Source organism: Bos indicus, chromosome 12, assembly GCF_029378745.1.
Source record: "Bos indicus isolate NIAB-ARS_2022 breed Sahiwal x Tharparkar chromosome 12, NIAB-ARS_B.indTharparkar_mat_pri_1.0, whole genome shotgun sequence".
Lineage (NCBI taxonomy): Eukaryota > Metazoa > Chordata > Mammalia > Artiodactyla > Bovidae > Bos > Bos indicus.
Genome location: NC_091771.1, coordinates 77893717 through 77912584, shown reverse-complemented (window position 1 = coordinate 77912584; position 18868 = coordinate 77893717). Strand labels below are relative to the sequence as shown.

The window sequence follows — 18868 nt, the reverse complement described above, 5'->3', positions numbered from 1 at the left end:
CCCCTCACCCCCGCCGCGGCCGCCGGCGCCAGCGCCCCATTGGCCCTGGACGCCGGTGGAGGGGCGGAGCCGAGGCCGCCTCCTCGGGGGCCGTGCCGATTGGCCACGCACCCTGCAGCGCCGTCACTGGCAGCGCGGCCGGCCGCCTGGCTGGGCGCGGGGCGGGGCGGGGGCGGGGCCTTGCGGCCCAGCTGTGGTCGCGGCTGTGTCGCGGGGAAAGCGGGAGGAGCCGGTGGGCCAGCCTGCCGGGCTGCGAGGGGGCGTGAGACCGGGCTGGGGAGGAGGGGCCAACTCCAGAGCGCGGGAGATTTCGGCGCCGCAGGCGGGCGGGTCTCCTCCCCTTGTTGTCCGCCAGCCCCTCCCTGCTACCCCAGCGGCGCCCCCAGCCCCTGGGACCCTGGGTTAGATCCCCCTCACTCCCTCCGCCGCCCCTGCCCCAGAGGGAGGGAGTGGGTTTCAAAATCCACCTCCTACTTCCATTCTACCCCCAGCTCCACAGATCCCTCCGTCAGTCAGACCTGATCTTCCCCGGGGCTGTGACTCAGGCCACCCCTTCCTCCCGCCAGGCTCACCGGTGACTCACGCCCTGGGCTTGCCCGGAAGAGGGGTTACTCAGCCCCGGGCCCTGCCGCCAGGCCTACCCTCCTCTCCTAGCCCGTTGTCGTCCTGAGATAGCCACGTAGCACACTTTCCTCCCCCTCTTCTCACCCCAGGATCCTAGACTATTCCTTTGATTTCCTTGTTTGGGGGTCACATTTCTTTCAATCAGTTCAGTTCAGTCGCTCAGTCGTGTCTGACTCTCTGCGACCCCAAGGACTGCAGCACGCCAGGCTTCCCCTGTCCACCAACTCCCGGAGTTTACTCAAACTCTTGTCCATTGAATCCGTGATGCCATTCTTTCAATGACTGCGGTAAATTAAGACCCCCATTCCCTTTCCTAAAGAAAGACTGGCTTGTAGTGATCTTTCAATAAGTGTTTGGTTCACACCAGTCCTTAGGAGCTCAGAGACCTGGTTTCAGTTTGAAGTTCACTAATCCATAGATCCTGGGCTTCCTGGTGACTCAGACTGTGGAGAATCTGCCTGCGATGCAGGAGGTGCAGGTTCTATTCCTGAGTCAGGAAGATCCCCTGGAGAAGGGAATGGCTACCCTGTCTCCAGTATTCTTGCATGGAGAATTCCACGGACAGGCCGCAAAGAGTGGGACAGGACTGAGCAAATAACCCTTTCGCTTCACTCAATGCATGGATAATACCCCCAATCTGCCTTCATTGGAGGTGCCAAAGGCTGAGGGAGTAGGAATGTTCCAATCAAAGGGCACTTCTGATGAGTTCCTACTGTGTCCAATGCATTGGGCTAAAGGTGACAATGAAGAAAATAACGATTCATTTCTGTCTCAAGAAGACACATTTGTAGAGAGAAGGTTCCACATCGAGTACATAGAGATGACTACATTTCTCGCTGCTCATAGTATTTATTTAGGGGATTTAATTTCCCGTTGACTATTCTGTTGAGGTTCTAGTCTTTGAAAGTCTTGCAACATTTGCTTTTGAGTGAATGATAAACCTCGGCTGTACATTTAGAGTCTAGACCACTGTGTCCAGAATCTGTGGGCCAAGGCTTGGGTGCTGTGCTTAGGTGTGCTCAGTTGTGCCTGACTCTGTGACCTCATGGACTGTAGCCTGCCAGACAAGAATACTGGAGGGGTTGCCATGCCCTCTTCCAGGGGATCTTCCCAAGCCAGGTGTCCCACTTTGCAGTCGGATTCTTTTATCAACTGAGCTGCCAGGGATCCACATGAAACTATGATTGCTGGCCAAAATATTTTTAAAGAATTCTGACTGATTCATGGAGAAAACTCCCTTAGAGAGTTTTATCTCTGACTGTGATGGTGTTGTCCATAAGAAGATTGCCAACCTAGCTTTGTAGAATTGATGTTTCTTAGGTGTGACAATTTGTCATTCTTACAACACGTTATTTCTTCAAAGACAAACCATTGTGTACATTAATTTGGGGTAGGTTTTGATTTTTGTTTTTTGCATTGGACATGTCTGGATTCTGAGGAGGCTTAATAACCCCACCCAAGGTTTATTAGGATTTGGGGAATTACATACTACAACAATTACCTTTAATGACTAGCTTACCTATGAAGTAAGTGAATTGCCTACAGGCTTGCTCAGAGTATGGCCTGATCTAACACCTGCTGTAGTATGTGTGTTTATAGGCAATGACTCTGTAGATTACATATATTTATCTCAAATATCTCAAATAATAGAAAATCCAACCTAAGCCTAGAGCTCCCTTAGTGGCTCAGTGATAAAGAATCCACCTACCCGTGCAGGAGATGCAGGAGATGCGGGTTTGATCCCTGGGTCAGGAAGATCCCCTGGAGAAGGAAGTGGCAACCCACTCCAGTATTCTTGCCTAGAGAATCCCATGGATAGAGGAGCCTGGTGGGCTACAGTCCATGGGGTTGCAAAGAGTTGAACATGACTGAGCAACTAAACCACAACCTAAGTCTACAGATTTGTCAAAATAGGAAGCTTGATGAGGCAAAAAAGCATAAAATTATTTCAGTCTAGAAACAACACAAGTTAGTATTAGTGGTGACATCAACTGCTAGAATATGGACAGACAGCCCATCTTTCTTTTAATATTGTAAGTATCTAATCAAAAGAGAAGGAGGAGATTTTTAAGGGTAATGAATAAGGAGATTCCCAAATGGGAGCAATGCCTATAACCTTGGAGTAGGTAACAGAACAGTTGAGACCAGTTTTGGCGTCCAGAACACCTACTAGGTGGATAGATTGCAAGACCTACTGTCCTCTTAGCAGCAGGACTGCCTGTCACCTTAGAAGAGTTTGTAATGCTCGGCTTTCTAGGAATTTACTGCACTGGGAACCAGTTTCCCATGGAGATAATGCAGTTTGTTTTTTGCGTATTATCTCCCCATAAGAAAATAGCTCAGATATTGTATAAAGGCAGTCCACAAGAATAGAGATTTATTTCCCAAGGAGATTAGATGGTTTAAGGTAAAGAACCTTGAACTTGAGTTGAACCGGTTTGAGTCTTTAGTCTCTTATTAGTCATGTGAAGTTCAGTGAGCACTTAATGTCTTTAAAGCTCAATGTCTCATCTATAAAAAGGAATAATAATGGTTGATAAGGTATGACATTACTAATCACAAAAGTTTTAACATTAAAGTATAATTGGGAATGAAATGGAGGAGCAGAAAACTTTTTGAGTCTTACTCCCAATGGGTTGGCATTGCTTTGGGCTAGTTAACTGGGAAAACGGCCAGCTCTTGATGCCTTTGTCTTAGCTTATTGAAAGTGAAAGTGAAAGTCGCTCAGTTGTGTCTGACTCTGCAACCCCATGGACTGTACAGTCTGGAATTCTCCAGACCCCTATTAAATTCTGGAGGCATAGTTGCTTAGGGCATTTACAACTCCCTGTAAAAGACAGTGAGGTAGGAAAAATGGAAAGCTGCAAGTTTCTGTCACCTGCGACCTGACGTCTAGGTAGTTTAGGATATTTGAAGTTTGTGAGAAGGCACCGTGCTGACTGGCCATCAGTCTTGTTTATAAATCTACAGGAGGCAAAAGAGAGCCTCAGAATCCTCTCTGGTTGCTGCTCTTCGTTTCCTGGGCTCCCACATGGATGGGCCTGTCCTAAAAATGGGAGGAGACTGGGGAAATGAGGCTTATGAAACTTCTGTGGAAGCTCCTGTCAGCTGTGGTAGAATTTGGTCTTGTCTGTCATTTCTGGTTCATTAGGTGCTGAATGCAAATAAGATTCTCCCAAATGAACAATTTGTAATTTTTTAAAAGTTGCTGCAGGACTCCAAAAGAACCTTAATTACCTATCCTGGTAGTTGTAAGCATATGGGCTTTCTGTATCACGACTTATTATGAGAGTCAGTTTGGATGATGTAAATGGAAGTATTATCATCTGTAACTGTACACAGGTTTAAGGTGATGATATTATTTACAGATGTTTGTATTTTATTAATAGCTGCTGCTGCTGCTAAGTCACTTCAGTCGTGTCCGACTCTGTGTGACCGCATAGATGGCAGCCCACCAGGCTCCCCCGTCCCTGGGATTCTCCAGGCAAGAACACTGGAGTGGGTTGCCATTTCTTCTCCAATACATGAAAGTGAAAAGGGAAAGTGAAGTCACTCAGTCGTGTCCGACTCATAGCGACCCCGTGGACTGCAGCCTACCAGGCTCCTTTGTCCATGGGATTTTTCCAGGCAAGAGTACTGGAGTGGGTTGCCATTACCTTCTCCCCAGTAACATAACATACTGAAAAAAAAGTTGGCTATATTTCCTCATCTGTAAAATAGGGAATAATACTTCTTCATAGGAGTGTTGTAAAAGCTAGGATAACATTTGTAAATGTACACAGTATGGCATCTGCATCGTATTTACTTGGCAGTTGCAACTATTATTAGTTAGATGGATTTGGGTATTAAATAATAAACAGGCCTTAAACAATTACTTTTAAAGCTACATAGATATAAATGTGTAATCACATTTCTGTGTGTATAAAATATATCTGTATAGTTTCTATTAATCTTTCAATTATACAAATTAAAATAGTACGTGGATGAATTTAAAGAATAGTTAGTAGACACTTGGCTGATAAAGAAGATTTCTAACTCTTTCCATTACTGATGTTATCAATTGCCTAGATGAGAGCAAGCAGAAAAAGTTGAGAGCTGTTGAGCTATTTACTCAAAATAAAAAATGCTGAATAGTTCACATTTCTTCTGCCGCTTTTTATCAAAATGTTCGAGCCCCTCTCTGAAGCAGTCAGTTTCAGTCAGAGCATGCCAGCCAGGGGTGAGTGAAACCTGATTCCCAAGGGCACTGAACACAATAGGCCCTCAGCAAATTGCTGAATTGAACACACGCAGGGGAAATTTGGACTCTCTCTCATAGCTTTATATATGAAATTCACTATATGTCTGCAGGTGGTTGATTCATTTTAGGGAGGCAGTAGAATTTGGAGGCTAGGCTTACAGGCTCCAGAGCCAGCCAGAAAGAGACTTCACAACTTACATGCTGCTTGATCTTGCCCAAGTTAATTAACTTTTCTTAGCCCTAGTTTCCTCTTCCATGAAATGGAGATAACAGAAGTAACTTTCACCATGTTTTAAAATACTTGTCATAGTGCCTGGCACAGAGCAAATGCTTAATAAATGTTACAAATCATTACCAATGCAGATTCAGTCAGTTCAGTCGCTCATTCATATCCAACTCTTTGTGACCCCATGGACTGCAGCACTCCAGGCTTCCCTGTTCATCACCAACTCCCGGAGTTTACTCAAATCGATGTCCATCGAGTTGGTGATGCCATCCAACCATCTCATCCTCTGTCGTCCCCTTCTCCTCCCACCTTCATTGTTTCCCAGCATCAGGGTCTTTTCTAGTGAGTCAGTTCTTCTCATCAGGTGGCCCAAGTATTGGAGTTTCAGCTTCAGCATCAGTCCTTCCAGTGAATATTCAGGACTGATTTCCTTTAGCTAGACTGGTTTGATCTCCTTGCTGTCCAAGGGACTCTCAAGAGTCTACTCCAACACCACAGTTTAAAGTATCAGTTCTTCAGTACTCAGCTTTCTTTATAGTCCAACTCTCACATCCATACGTGACTACTGAAAAAACCATACCTTTGACTAGACAGACCTTTGTTGGCAAAGTAATGTCTCTGCTTTTTAATATGCTGTCTAGGTTGGTCATAGCTTTTCTTCTACAGAGCAGGTATCTTTTAATTTCATGGCTACAGTCACCATCTGCAGTGATTTTGAAGCCCCCCAAAATAAAGTCTGTCACTGTTTCCATTGTTTCCCCATCTATTTGCCATGAAGTGATTCGACTGGATGCCATGATCTTACTTTTCTGAATGTTGAGTTTTAAGCCAACTTTTTCACTCTCCTCTTTCACGTTCATCAAGAAACTCTTTAGTCTTCGCTTTCTGCCATAAGGGTGGTGTCATCTGCGTATCTGAGGTTATTGATATTCCTCCTGGCAATCTTGATTCCATCTTGTTCTTCATCCAGCCTGACATTTCACATGATATACTCTGCGTATAAGTTAAATAAGCAGGGTGACAATATGCAGCCTTGACGTACTCCTTTCCTGATTTGGAACCAGTCTGTTCCATGCAGTCTGTTGAACCAACGCAGATTGGAACTTCCACATTTTGTAAATTTAATTCTGATTGTACCACCTGTTAGGTTATTACATTTTTTTGCTCCTATTATATAAGCAATGGACAATAGTTGTGGTTAAGAAAAAAATTTTAGGTTTGATTTGGTCATCATAGAGGATTTCAAGGCTAATTCTCAGCTTTAAATACTACTGTTGCACTGTCCAGTGTGGTAGCCATTAGTGACTATGGCTGTTAATCATCTGAAAAGTGGCTGGCTTTCATTAAATTGTGCTTTAAGTGTAAATTTCAGAGACTCGATAGGAAATTAAGAATAACATGAATTTGAGAAAACTCTGGGAGATAGTGAAGGACAGGGAAGCCAGGTGTGCTGCAGTCCACGGGGTTGCAAAGAGTTGAACATGACTTAGTACTGAACAACAGCAAAGAATAATAATATTGTATTAGTCATGTGTAGAAATGATATTATACTGGGTTAAATAAAATATATTTATTAATAAACTATAATTATTAGCTAAATAATAAATAAATTTGGCTTTTTTTTCTTTTTAATAATATGTGGCTACTAGAAACTTTAAAATTTACATATGTGATTTGCATTTGTTCATGTTATATTTTTATTGGACAGTGCTTTCCCAGAGAATAAAATAATAAAACTAACTCAGGTGTCCTGAGTACTTTGTTCACTTAGATTTAGGAACTCAAGTGAAAATCAGTTACCTTATAGTGCTCTCCGTTGCTTCCAGTTTTCCAGAATTGATTCTCAGGGATTTGGAGACATGGTACAGTACTTTCTGAGCAGTGTTCCTTGCTTAGGAATTTCCTTTCCCTGCTGGTTTGACAATAAATGGATTGGTGAACCTTTAGAAGGTAAGTAAGACTCCAGATTTAATCCTGTGGAATAAACCGTTATGGGTTAAATCAAGGACTGGTTAAGAGATGGGGAGGGGGGGGTGGAAGACTATCTTTTATTTTTTAGATATTTTCATTTAAATGTGGTAAATGGATTTTAAAGCCATCATTTGCTGCATTTTAATACCTGAGACAAAAATATACTTAGCACAACAGTTTAGTTTTTAAGTTTAATGTTGTTCCTTAGAACACAAATAGGTTAAAAGTAAAAGACTAGAAAAAGATATACATGCAAACAGTATCCAAAAAAGGGTTGAAATGGCTATATTAATGTTAGATAAAATACATTTTAAAATGAAATTGTTATCAGAGACAAAGGAGGACATTTTATTGTGATAAAAGTGTCAATCAGTCTGGAAGACTTAACAATTATAAACATATGTACCTACCCACAGAGCCCCAAAATACATGAAGTAAAGCTTTAATAAGCTGGAGGGAAATTCAATAAAATAGTTGGAGACTTCAATTTTTACTTTGAATAATGAGTAGGACCACTAGGCAGAAAAGCAACAATAAATAGAAGACCTAACAGACGTCTCTCTGTAGCACTCCAGCCAGTGACAGCAGAATGCACATTCTTCTCAAGTGCATGGGGAACATTCTCCAGGATCGGTCATATGTTAGACCATAAAACAAGCTTCGGTGAGCTTAAAAGGATTGGAGTCATGTGAAGTATGTTCTCCATCCACAGTAAAATGATATTAGAGATCAAGAACAAAGGAAATTCACAAATAAGTAGAAATTAATCATCCCACTCCTAAATAAACGAGGTCACAAGAGAAATTAGAAAGTCCTGAGATGGAGGAAAATGAAAACATAAGATACCAAAACTTAGGGGATACAGTGAAAACAATTCTCATAGGAAGATTCAGAGTTGTAAGGATCTTTATTAATAAGGAAGAGAGATCTCAAATCAATAATCTAATTTCTTTGAAACTAGGAAAAGGGCAAACTAAACCCAGAGTAAGAAGAAGAAATAAAAAGAAAGGAAATAAAGGAAATAGAGAATAGAAAAACAATATAGAAAAAAAATTTTATTCTTTGAAAAGTCAAAAAATTGATAAATTTTGGGCTTGGTTGATCAAGAAAAGAAGATTCAAATTACTAAAATTAGAAATAAAAAAGGAGGGAATTCCCTTGTGGTACAGTGGTTAGGCGGAGAAGGCAATGGCACCCCACTCCAGTACTCTTGCCTGGAAAATCCCATGGATGGAGGAGCCTGGTGGTCTGCAGTCCATGGGATCGCTAAGAGTTGGACACAACTGAGCGACTTCACTTTCACTTTTCACTTTCATGCATTGGAGAAGGAAATGGCAACCCACTCCAGCGTTCTTGCCTGGAGAATCCCAGGGACGGGGAAGCCTGGTGGGCTGCCATCTATGGGGTCACACAGAGTCGGACACGACTGAAGTGACTTAGCAGCAGCAGCAGCAGCAGCAGCACAGTGGTTAGGACTTGGTGCTTTCACTGCAGTGGCCCAGATTCAGCCCCTGGTCAGGGAACTAAGATCCCCCAACCCTCGAGGCACAGCTCCCCAAAATAAAATAAGACAAGAGGGGATCACTATTAAACTTTCAGAAATAAAAAGAATTATTAGGGGATACTGTGAGGAATCATATGCTAACAAATTAAATAACCTAAATAAAGTGGGGAAATTCTTAGAAAATCTCATCTCAACTTTGAAAGTAAATTCAAGAAGAAATAGAAAATTGGAATAGAAAAGAGATCGAATTAATAATTAAAAAAAAACTTTTCACAATTCCAGGACTCACTGTAAATTCTACCAAACATTCAAAGAAGAGTTAGCTCCAATCCTTCTTAAACTCAAAAAACAGGAGTGTAGTGAACACTTACTTATTCTATGAGGCTAATGTTAACCCGATACCAAAACTAAAGACAGCTCAGAAGAGCCACTTACCAATATAAATATTGATGCGAAAGTTCTCAACAAAATCCTAGGAAAGTGAATCCAGCAACATATAATAGAATTATATAGTATTACCAAGTGAGTTAATCCCAGGAATGCCAGGTTGGTATAACATAAGGAAATCAATCAATGTAATATATCATAGTAATAGAATAAAGTACAAAGATCACAATGTTCTCTCAATGATGCAGAAAAAGCCTTTGACAGAATCCCACACCCTTTCATAACGAAAAACACTCAACAAACTAGGAAAAGAAAGAAACATCATTAAACTGATAATAGCCATTGATGAAAAACCCACAGCTAATATCATGCTTCCTGGGTGGAAAAATCAATGCTTTCTCCCTGACATCAAGAATAAGATAAGAATGTCCATTCTCATCATTTCTATTTTACATTGTACTGGAGATTCATAAATGACATGATCTTGTATGGAAAAAAACCCAGATGAATCCACAAAAATGCTATTAGAACTCAGCGAGGTTGCAGGACACAAGCTCAATATACAGAGATCAATTATGTTGCTATAAACTAGCAATGATCAATCAAAACAATGAAATTAAGGAAATCCCATTTAGAACAGCATCAAAAATAATATACTCAGGAACAAATTTAACAAGAGTAAGACTCGTACACTGAAAATGATAAAACATAGTTAAAAGAAATTTATAAAGAGCTAAATAAATGGAAAGACATTCTATGTACATGAATTGAAGACAATATTAAGATGGCAGTATTCCTCAAATTATCAGTCATGTCCGACTCTTAGCAACCCCATGGACTGTAGCCTACCAGGCTCCTCAGTCTATGGAATTTTCCAGGCAAGAGTACTGGAGTGGGTTGCCATTTCCTTCTCCAGGGGATCTTCCCAACCCAGGGATTGAACCCAGGTCTCCTGCACTGCAGACAGACACTTTACAGTCCGAGCCACCAGGGAAGCCCAGATTCAAGGGAGTAACTATTAAAATTTCAACTTCTTTTTTTTTTTTTCCAGAAATGGACAAGCTGGTCCTAAAATTCGTATGAGTTGCAAGAGACTACAAAATAGCTAAAACATCTTGAACAAAACAAAAGTTGGAGGACTCACACCTTGATTGTAAAGCTTACCATAAAGCTTCAATAATCAAAACAGCAGTACTGGCATAAGGATGGGCATATATAGATCAACGAAATTGAGTGGAGAATCTAGAAATAAGTGATACATTTGTGGTCAGGTGATTTTTGGCAAGGGTGCTGTAATGGTTAATCTTATATTTCATCTTGACTAGGCTGTGAAGCCTGGTTGTTTGGTCAAACCCTGGTCTAGATGTTGCTGGGAAGGTATTGTGGATGTCAGTAACATTTACAATAGTTGATCTAAGTAAAGCAGATTACCCTCAGTAGGTGAGTGGGTCTCATTCAACCAGTGGAAGGCCTTGACAGCAAAGACAGGTTTACAGAAGAAGAAGCAATTCTGCTTCAAGACGGCAACATAAGAAAGCTTGCTACTTGCTCTGCAAAGTTCAGGCTCTAGATTACAAAATCAACTTTTATCTGAATTTCCACTTGTTGGCCTGCCCTACAATTTCAGACATGCCAGGCCTGACGATTATGGTAGCTAATTCCTTAAGATAAATCTCTCTATAATGTATGCTAATGGTTCTCTGGAGAATGCTGATATATACAGGTACCAAGACCATTCAATGTGAAAGAACACTCTTTTTTTAACAAAGATTGCTGGTACGACTTGATATTATCTTTTGCATGATATCCACGTGGAAAAGAATGAAATGGACTGCTAGCTTGCACAGTGTGTGGACCTCAAAATGAAGCATGGATCTAAATGTGGGAGCTAAAACTATCACATTCTTGGAAGAAAACATGAGATCAAATTTTCATGGCCTTGAATTAAGCATTGGTTTCTTAGATGTGACACCAAAATCACAAAAAGACAAAGAAAAAAAAAAAAACAGATACAACTTTTGTGCTTGCAAGGAAACCATCAAGAAAATTAAAAGACAATCCATAGAATGGGAGAAATATTTGCAAATCATATAGCTGTTAAGAGACTTATATCAGAATGTATAAAGAACTATACAACTCTATAGCCAAAAAACCCCCCAAAACTAATAAATGAGCAGAATATTTGAATAGACACTCCGCCAAAGAAGATATATGGATACCGATAGCTTTAAGTACATTAAAAGATGATCAACATCCTTAATTATTAGGGAAATGTATAATGAGGTACCGTTTCATACCCACAAGGATGACTATAATAAAAAGGACAATAGCAAGTTCTGGTGGAAAGATTGGTGTAGAAATTGGAACCCTCATACACTGCTGATGGGAATGTAAAATGGAGCAGTCAATTTGGAAAACAGTTTGACAGTTCTTTAGAAGTTAAACAGAACTACTATATGACTCAGCAATTCTACTGAAGTATATCCTTGAGAGAAATGGAAATGTATATCTACACAAAACTTGTACATAAATGGTCATAGCAACATTATGCATAATAGCCAAAAAGAATTAACAATCCAAATGTCCATCAACCGAGGAATAGATAAAATGTTGCTTGTCTACACAATGAGGTATTATTTGGCAATAAAAGAAAATGAAATACTGACACAGTGTATAACATGGATGAACCTTTAAAACATTATCAGTGAAAGAAACGTAATGTTAAAAATCACATATTTTTTGGTTACACGGTTATGAAATTTCCAGAATCAGCAAATTCAGAGAGACTGAACATGGACTAGTGGTTGCCGGGAGCCGGGAGGTGAGGGCGCTGAGTAAGAGAGGAGGGGAGGGAATGTGGAGTGACTGGTAATAGGTCTGGAGTTTCTTGGGGAGTGAAATGTTCTGGAATGTGATTGTGGTGATGGATGTGAAACTCTTGTAAATATACTAAACACTCAACTGTACACTTTGAAAGAGTGAACTTTATGGTATATGAATTATATCTCTGATAAAATGGATATTTTAAAAAATGCCTTTCCTTAGATGAAGGAAATTGATGCAGATTTCAAATACTGATTTTTTTTCCTATTTTTTTTCACAATATATGTAGTTCTGTTCAGAATATATGGATGGCATTCATAACTCTCAAACCTGAGCACTCCTGAACCAATGTCTGGGGGCAAGAGGAATGGGGAGATTCAGATGAGATTTAGTCTGTATATTTTCCTCTCCATTTACTTGCTACGTATGACAAATACCGTACAGTTTGGACACAATGCCATATACATTTTAGCTCACATATTATGATTCTGTACAGAGTGGAATATTAATTGTGACATCAATTCACATCTCAAATTTGCATCCACTGGAAAGATAAAGTTTTAACAGTCTACAGTTAGTAAGGAAGAAGTGAAAAAAAACTTCATAAAAAGTTCGTATTCCTCAATCCTACTGACACTATGTGTAGTACCTCTTCTTTATTTAACACACATTTCACTTGTGCATTTATTTAGCAAATACTTTATGGGAACCTTCTCTGCAGTAGATACTGCTAGGCTGTGGGGATTCAGTGGTGAGCAAGTGAACCTTCAGGGAGTACATAATCTTTTGAAAGAAGTCAGACAATAAAGAAAACTGAGTAGATAGTTTCTTATTGTGACAAGTGAAAAGAAGGGGATAATGGGATCAAGAATGACTGGGGTGGAGCTGAATCTCCACCCAAAGGACACAGTCTTCTGAGGGGAGGTGACGTTTGAGCTGAGACTTGATGAAAAGCGAAAGTGAAGTTGCTCAGTCGTGTCCGACTCTTTGCGACCCCACGGACTGTAGCCTAGAAGGCTCTGAGGAGCCTCTCAGTCCATGGAATTTTCCAGGCAAGAGTACTGGAGTGGGTTGCCATTTCCTTCTCCAGGGGATCTTCCCAACCCAGGGATCGAACCCTGGTCTCCCGCACTGCAGGCAGGCACTTTACCGTCTGAGCCACCAGGGAGACTGGAATGATGAGGTGACAAGTGAAGAAATGGGGGAAATTCCCTTCAGCCAGGGAAAGGGCTAGTACAAAAGCCTTGAGGCAAAAAAGACTGCGGTATATTCCAGCAAGGAAAGAAGGGGACAGCTAGAGGGGAGTCAGCTGTGCAGAGAAAGGACTGGGAGCTAAGCAAGGACCAGATGACCACAGGCATTGTGATGGTTCCATGGTACGACTTATTTTAAGTGGAAGGGGAAGCCAGTGGGTTAAGTAAGGGGTACGACTAGAAAACAGTTTCAAAAGATCATTCTGGCTGCTATATAGAGGGAAGTGAGGAAGCTGGGGAACATCAGGAGGTCATTGTTGTACTCGAGGTCAGAGAAGGTGGTGGCTTGAAATACTTTTCTTACAAAATAGGGCAGGAGGTAGGGTGCAGAGGCAGATCCAAGTTTAATGGGACCTGAAATACACACAAGTTGAGGGCCCTCTGTAAGAAAAATGAAAACCCAAACACAAAATGGGGTGCCTTGCAAGGGTCCTGTGCGTGTGGAAGGCATGGCAGATGAAACTTCACAAGCGTTATGGTGGATCCTTCTCTGATGAAGATGAGATGGACGAATCAAGCATACCTAGGTTTGGGGTCTGAGAACGGGTGATGGAATTTAGATGAAGATCTTTTAAGGGTAAGGTCTGGAGAGAAGAAAATAAGAGTTGGGTTTTGTTCATGGTGAATTCGAGATGCCACTAAGCACCTGGGTGACAATGTCCAGCAAGTAGTTGGACAGAGAGGCCAGGCGATCAAGGAGGAGGGCAGAGCTGGAAATGCCAACTTCAGCCATCACATTCATGGCATTTAAAGCTGTGGAAGTGGGTGATGTTGCCTGGGGAAGAGAGAAGGGGGCCAAGGACTCAGCCTTGAGACATCCTAACACTAGAGGTCAGGCAGGAGGTTTCTAATTCGTACATAACACACATATCATCATAAGAGGGAACTGGCACAATGAACTTGTCCCCTTATATTCTAATTTCCTTTGATCTGTTTGCAAGGGCTGTTTTAACATCTAGGAGTCCACTAAGGGCGAAAGTAAAGGTAGTCAAAGGAACAAGTAGGTACAAATGTTAAATGTCAATTGCACAGCATTTTATTTGAGGGGATTTTTAAAAAAGATTTTGTTTGATGTGGACCATTTTTAGAGTCTTTACTGCTTTTGTTGCAATATTGTTACTGTTTTCTGTTTGGGTTTTTTGGCCCATGAGGCATGTGAGATCTAGTTCCCTGACCAGGGATCAAACTGGTGCACCTGCAGCATTGGAAGGTGAAGTCTTAACCACAGAACCATGAGGGAAGTCTCCCTATTTTTATTTTTCATGTTTCAGGAGATGTAGTAGTGGTGGTGGTGCTGAGGAAATACTATTTTCTCTAAATCTTAACTATCAGCCTTCTTACAATCTCATCTACTTCTCAAACTCACTTAGAAACCATGCTTTAACAATATGGAATTAAAATGATCATTTAAAGAAATTAGATCACAAGATCAAATCAAAACTAAGATGTCAAATGCTATTCTTTTCCCATCTCAATCTAAGCTGTTATCTAAATTTTGTTTACACTTAAGTTTTTGCTTGATCATCAGAGATAATAGTCCAGGCCCTTTTAAAGAACATAGAAAGTAAATGGGAAGATTCAGGAAGGTGTTCTAATTTTTATATGCCATGTCCAGTAACAGTGACATTGAAACTGTCTTATAAGAATGCTTGTGTTAGATGTAAAGAACAGACTTTTGGACTCTGTGGGAGAAGGCAAGGGTGGGATGATTTGAGAGAATAGCGTTGAAACATGTATATTACCATATGTGAAATAGATCGCCAGTCCAGGTTCGATGCATGAGACAGGGAGCTCAGGGCCGGTGCACTGGGATGACCCTGAGGGATGGGATGGGGAGTGAGGTGGGGGGGGTTCAGGATGGGGGACACATGTACACCCATGGCTGATTCATGTCAATGTATGGCAAAAACCACTACAATATTGTAAAGTAATTAGCCTCCAATTAAAATAAATTAAAAAAAAAAAAAGAATTCTTGTGTTACATGAATTCACCTCTACCACAGCCCAAATATTTCCTCTTAAAACCTAACTACAGATAGAAAATCTTGATAGAACTCAGTTTAAGGTGGGAATATTGGTACTTATATATAAACACCATCATTATAAAGGGATTTCGTTATATGTTACAATTTAGGCTTGTTATAATAAGTTACATTTGTGTGTGTGTGTGTGTGTGTGTATAATTTATTGTTCAGTTCAGTGGCTCAGTCGTGTGTCTCTTTGTGGCCCCGTGGACTATAGCCCATCAGTCTCCTCTGTCCATGGGATTTCCCAAGCAAGAATACTGGAGTGGTTTGTCATTTCCTTCTCCAGGGGATCTTCCCAACCCAGGGACTGAACCTCTGTCTCCTGCATTGGCAGGCAGATTCTTTACCACTGAGCCACCAGGAAAGCCTTTATACATATGTGTGTTTGTATATATATATATATATATATATATATGTATATATTTGTGTATACACACACACACACACACACACACACATATATATATATATATATATAAATTGGAAAAGAAGTACATCAAGGCTGTATATTGTCACTTTGCTAATTTAACTTATATGCAGAGTACACCATGTGAAATGCCAGGCTGGATGAAGTACAAGCTGGAATCAAGATTGCCAGGAGAAATATCAATAACCTCAGATATGCAGATGATACCACCCTTATGGCAGAAAGTGAAGAGGAACTAAAAAGCCTCTTGATGAAAGTGAAAGAGGAGAATGAAAAAGCTGGCTTTAAACTCAATATTCAAGAAACGAAGATCATGGCATCTGGTCCCATCCCTTCATGGCAAATAGATGGGGAAACAATGGAAACAGTGACAGACTTTATTTTCTTGGGCTCCCAAAATCACTGCAGATGCTAACTGCAGCCATGAAATTAAAAGATGCTTGCTCTTTGGAAGAAAACCTATGACCAACCTAGACAGCATATTAAAAAGCAGAGACATCACTTTGCCAACAAAGGTCCATCTAGTCAAAGTTATGGAAAAAAGCTGAGCACCAAAGAATTGATGCTTTTGAACTGAGGTGTTGGAGAAGACTCTTGAGAGTCCCTTGGACTGCAAGGAGATCCAACCAATCTTAAAGGAGATCAGTCCTGAATATTCATTAGAAGGACTGATGCTGAAGCTCCAATACTTTGGCTGCCTGATGCAAAGAACTGACTCATTGGAAAAGACCCTGAAGCTGGAAACCACTGATGGCAGGAGGAGAAGGGGATGATAGAGGATGAGATGGTTGGATGGCATCACCGACTTAATGGACATGAGTTTGAGCAAGCTCCGGAAGTTGGTTAAGCCAACTCTAGGGAAGCCTGGGGTGCTGCAGTCCATGGGGTTGCAAAGAGTCGGACATGACTGTACAACTGAACTGAACTGATATATAACTTCTTATGGTGGTAGGTTATAAGACATATTAAACCAAGGTAAGGAGATAGAAAGTAAAAGAAAGAGGCACTGTTTTTAACAGGGTGATCAAGGGAGAACCTTTCTGAAGAGGTGACATTTTAGCACCCAAGAATGGGTTGCTTCATGGAAATTAATTTTCAGAAGAAGAAACAATATTTAAAAGATTCGTATTAAAAATGCTCAACCATTGTTTCAGTTCAGTTCAGTTGCTCAGTCGTGTCTGACTCTTTGCAACCCCATGAATTGCAGCACTCCAGGCCTCCCTGTCCATCACCAACTCCTGGAGTTCACCCAAACTCTTGTCCATCGAGTTGGTGATGCCATCCAGCCATCTCATCCTCTGTCGTCCCCTTCTCCTCCTGCCCCCAATCCCTCCCAACATCAGAGTCTTTTAGATCAGATTTAAAAATTCATAATAATAGCTAACAAGATTTCAATTTCTTTCTGTTTTTGTGTGAACTTTCTATACTTTATCTCAGTCAATCCTCATCTTTAACCAATGAGGCTTCAACCATTTTGTCAAGAAAAACGTGTATTGGGGTCAGAATAAAACTGGTTCCAACTACAGCTCCACTACTAACCAGCTACAATGCTGACCTGGGCCCCTGGAGCTTCCCTAGGCCTCCACCTCTTCATCTGTGAATTGGGAGAGTTGGGCCGAGTCCCAAGAAATCTTTCCAGCACCAAGCTTTGAGGATAATTAAGTCAGTTATCTCTCTGTTGTTGAAACAGATGACTACAGAGGGCACTTAGAGGTGCTTGTCCTGAAATAAAGTTGTTCTGCACCTCTGGAATTTGAGGTCTTATATCTGCCTGGCTTTTAGAAGTTTTCTCTTTTTCATTTTTCCTGTCAGTTCAGCTGCCACTTCTTATGAGTGAGTGTGTGAGTAACAGTTGCTCAGTCATGTCCGACTCTTTGCGACCCCATGGACTTTAGCATGCCAGGCTTCTCTGTCCCTGGGATTCTCCAGGCTAGAGTCCTGGAGTGGGTTGCCATTTCCTTCTTCAGAGGATCTTCCCGACCCAGGGATCGAACACAGGTCTGCCACTTTTCATAGCTGCCGACATAAAATGACAGCCATCTCTCCTTGTCAGCTGCTCTCATCATTTGGTTTGCTGTGGACTCTGGAGACCAAATAACCGAGTATATTAAATGGTATATGAAATAGGGAAAACCGAGTATATTTTCTGTAGAGTCCCGTGCATGAACTTTACTACTATTTGGCTTCTCAGATATTTTTCACTGAGGGCTTCCTAATTGCGTTCCAAACGTTTAAGCAGGTGCAGACACAATGCTCCAGTATAAAGCTGCCTCTCACTGCTAGTTTACGGAGGTTCCAACATATATATGTTTAAACACATATAAAAACGTGGAGCAAAAGTGTTTAGGGAGGCCTAAATTAGAACTTTAAATAATAAGAGAATTGCCATTGACAAGTCGCCTGTATCTAATAATTTTCTTTGTAATTTTGGCTTTTTTTATACCTTGCTGGGCTTCCCTGGTGGCTCAGATGGTAAAGCGTCTGCCTGCAATGTGGGAGACCTGGGTTTGATCCCTGGGTTGGGAAGATCCCCTGGAGAAGAAAATGGCATCCCACTCTAGTACTCTTGCCTGAAAAATTCCATGGATGGAGGAGCCTGGTAGGCTATAGTCCATGGGATAGCAAAGAGTCAGACACGACTGAGCAACTTCATATACCTTGTTAGGGGATTAAGTTCTCAGAGAAACAGTTAAGTAAGGTAGTCCATCAAGTAAGTAGTCTTTTGACTACTAAGTGATTTACTTTTCCCGCAGTGAAAATGAATTATGTTATCCCTCCTTTACTAGCCTATAGTCCCTGAAAATGAAAATAACGTGTCCTTAGCCTCTGAGAGGAAGCAGCCAGAATGTATAGAGGCCTAGGATGGAAATTCTAAAGATTTTAAACAGAGCTTATCTTGAGATGCTTGAGAAATGAAAGACGCTAAGAGTCAAACTGCTTTTAAGTGCTTATTTTCCTGTGGGAAAGTCAGGTGGAAAATCCTGGTGACTTGGATTGCAATCTTTCAATGACTGGAAGGTGAAATGATCAAGAAATGAATATCGTCACTGTAGAAGAAAAGAGTAGATACTTTTTGTTATAAAGGAAACAAAGAATGCAGTTAGCAGTGGCCAGAGATAGAACAAAATATATCTGATAATTTTAGTCTTACTTGGGTGCTGCAAGGATACTGATCAGGGGAAACAGCTGTACCCATACATAGGTCCTGGAAAAGTTTCTTCCCGGAACCACCTAAATGAAACAAAAACGCATTTCCAACTCTTTCAGGATGGCCACCCAGATCACTCGGGCAATGGTCTACATTCTTTTGGGCAACTCTAACCAAATGATGCTTCCTTAAATACACAAAGGCGGTCAACAGCTAATTTAAGACACAGTTTCAAGGA

At 41.1% G+C, this 18868-nt stretch overlaps 1 protein-coding gene across 1 annotated transcript in view; it reads right to left on the bottom strand.

The window, feature by feature from the left end:
- Positions 1–18649, bottom strand: part of IPO5 (importin 5) — a 59247-nt gene extending 40598 nt beyond the window's left edge. The window contains exons 1-2 of the mRNA XM_070800409.1: positions 18634–18649; positions 6891–7002 (exon numbers count right to left, since the gene is read on the bottom strand). The gene's annotated coding sequence lies outside the window, so the exon portion shown is untranslated. The remainder of the gene's footprint in view (positions 1–6890; positions 7003–18633) is intronic.
- Positions 18650–18868: the final 219 nt, after the last annotated feature.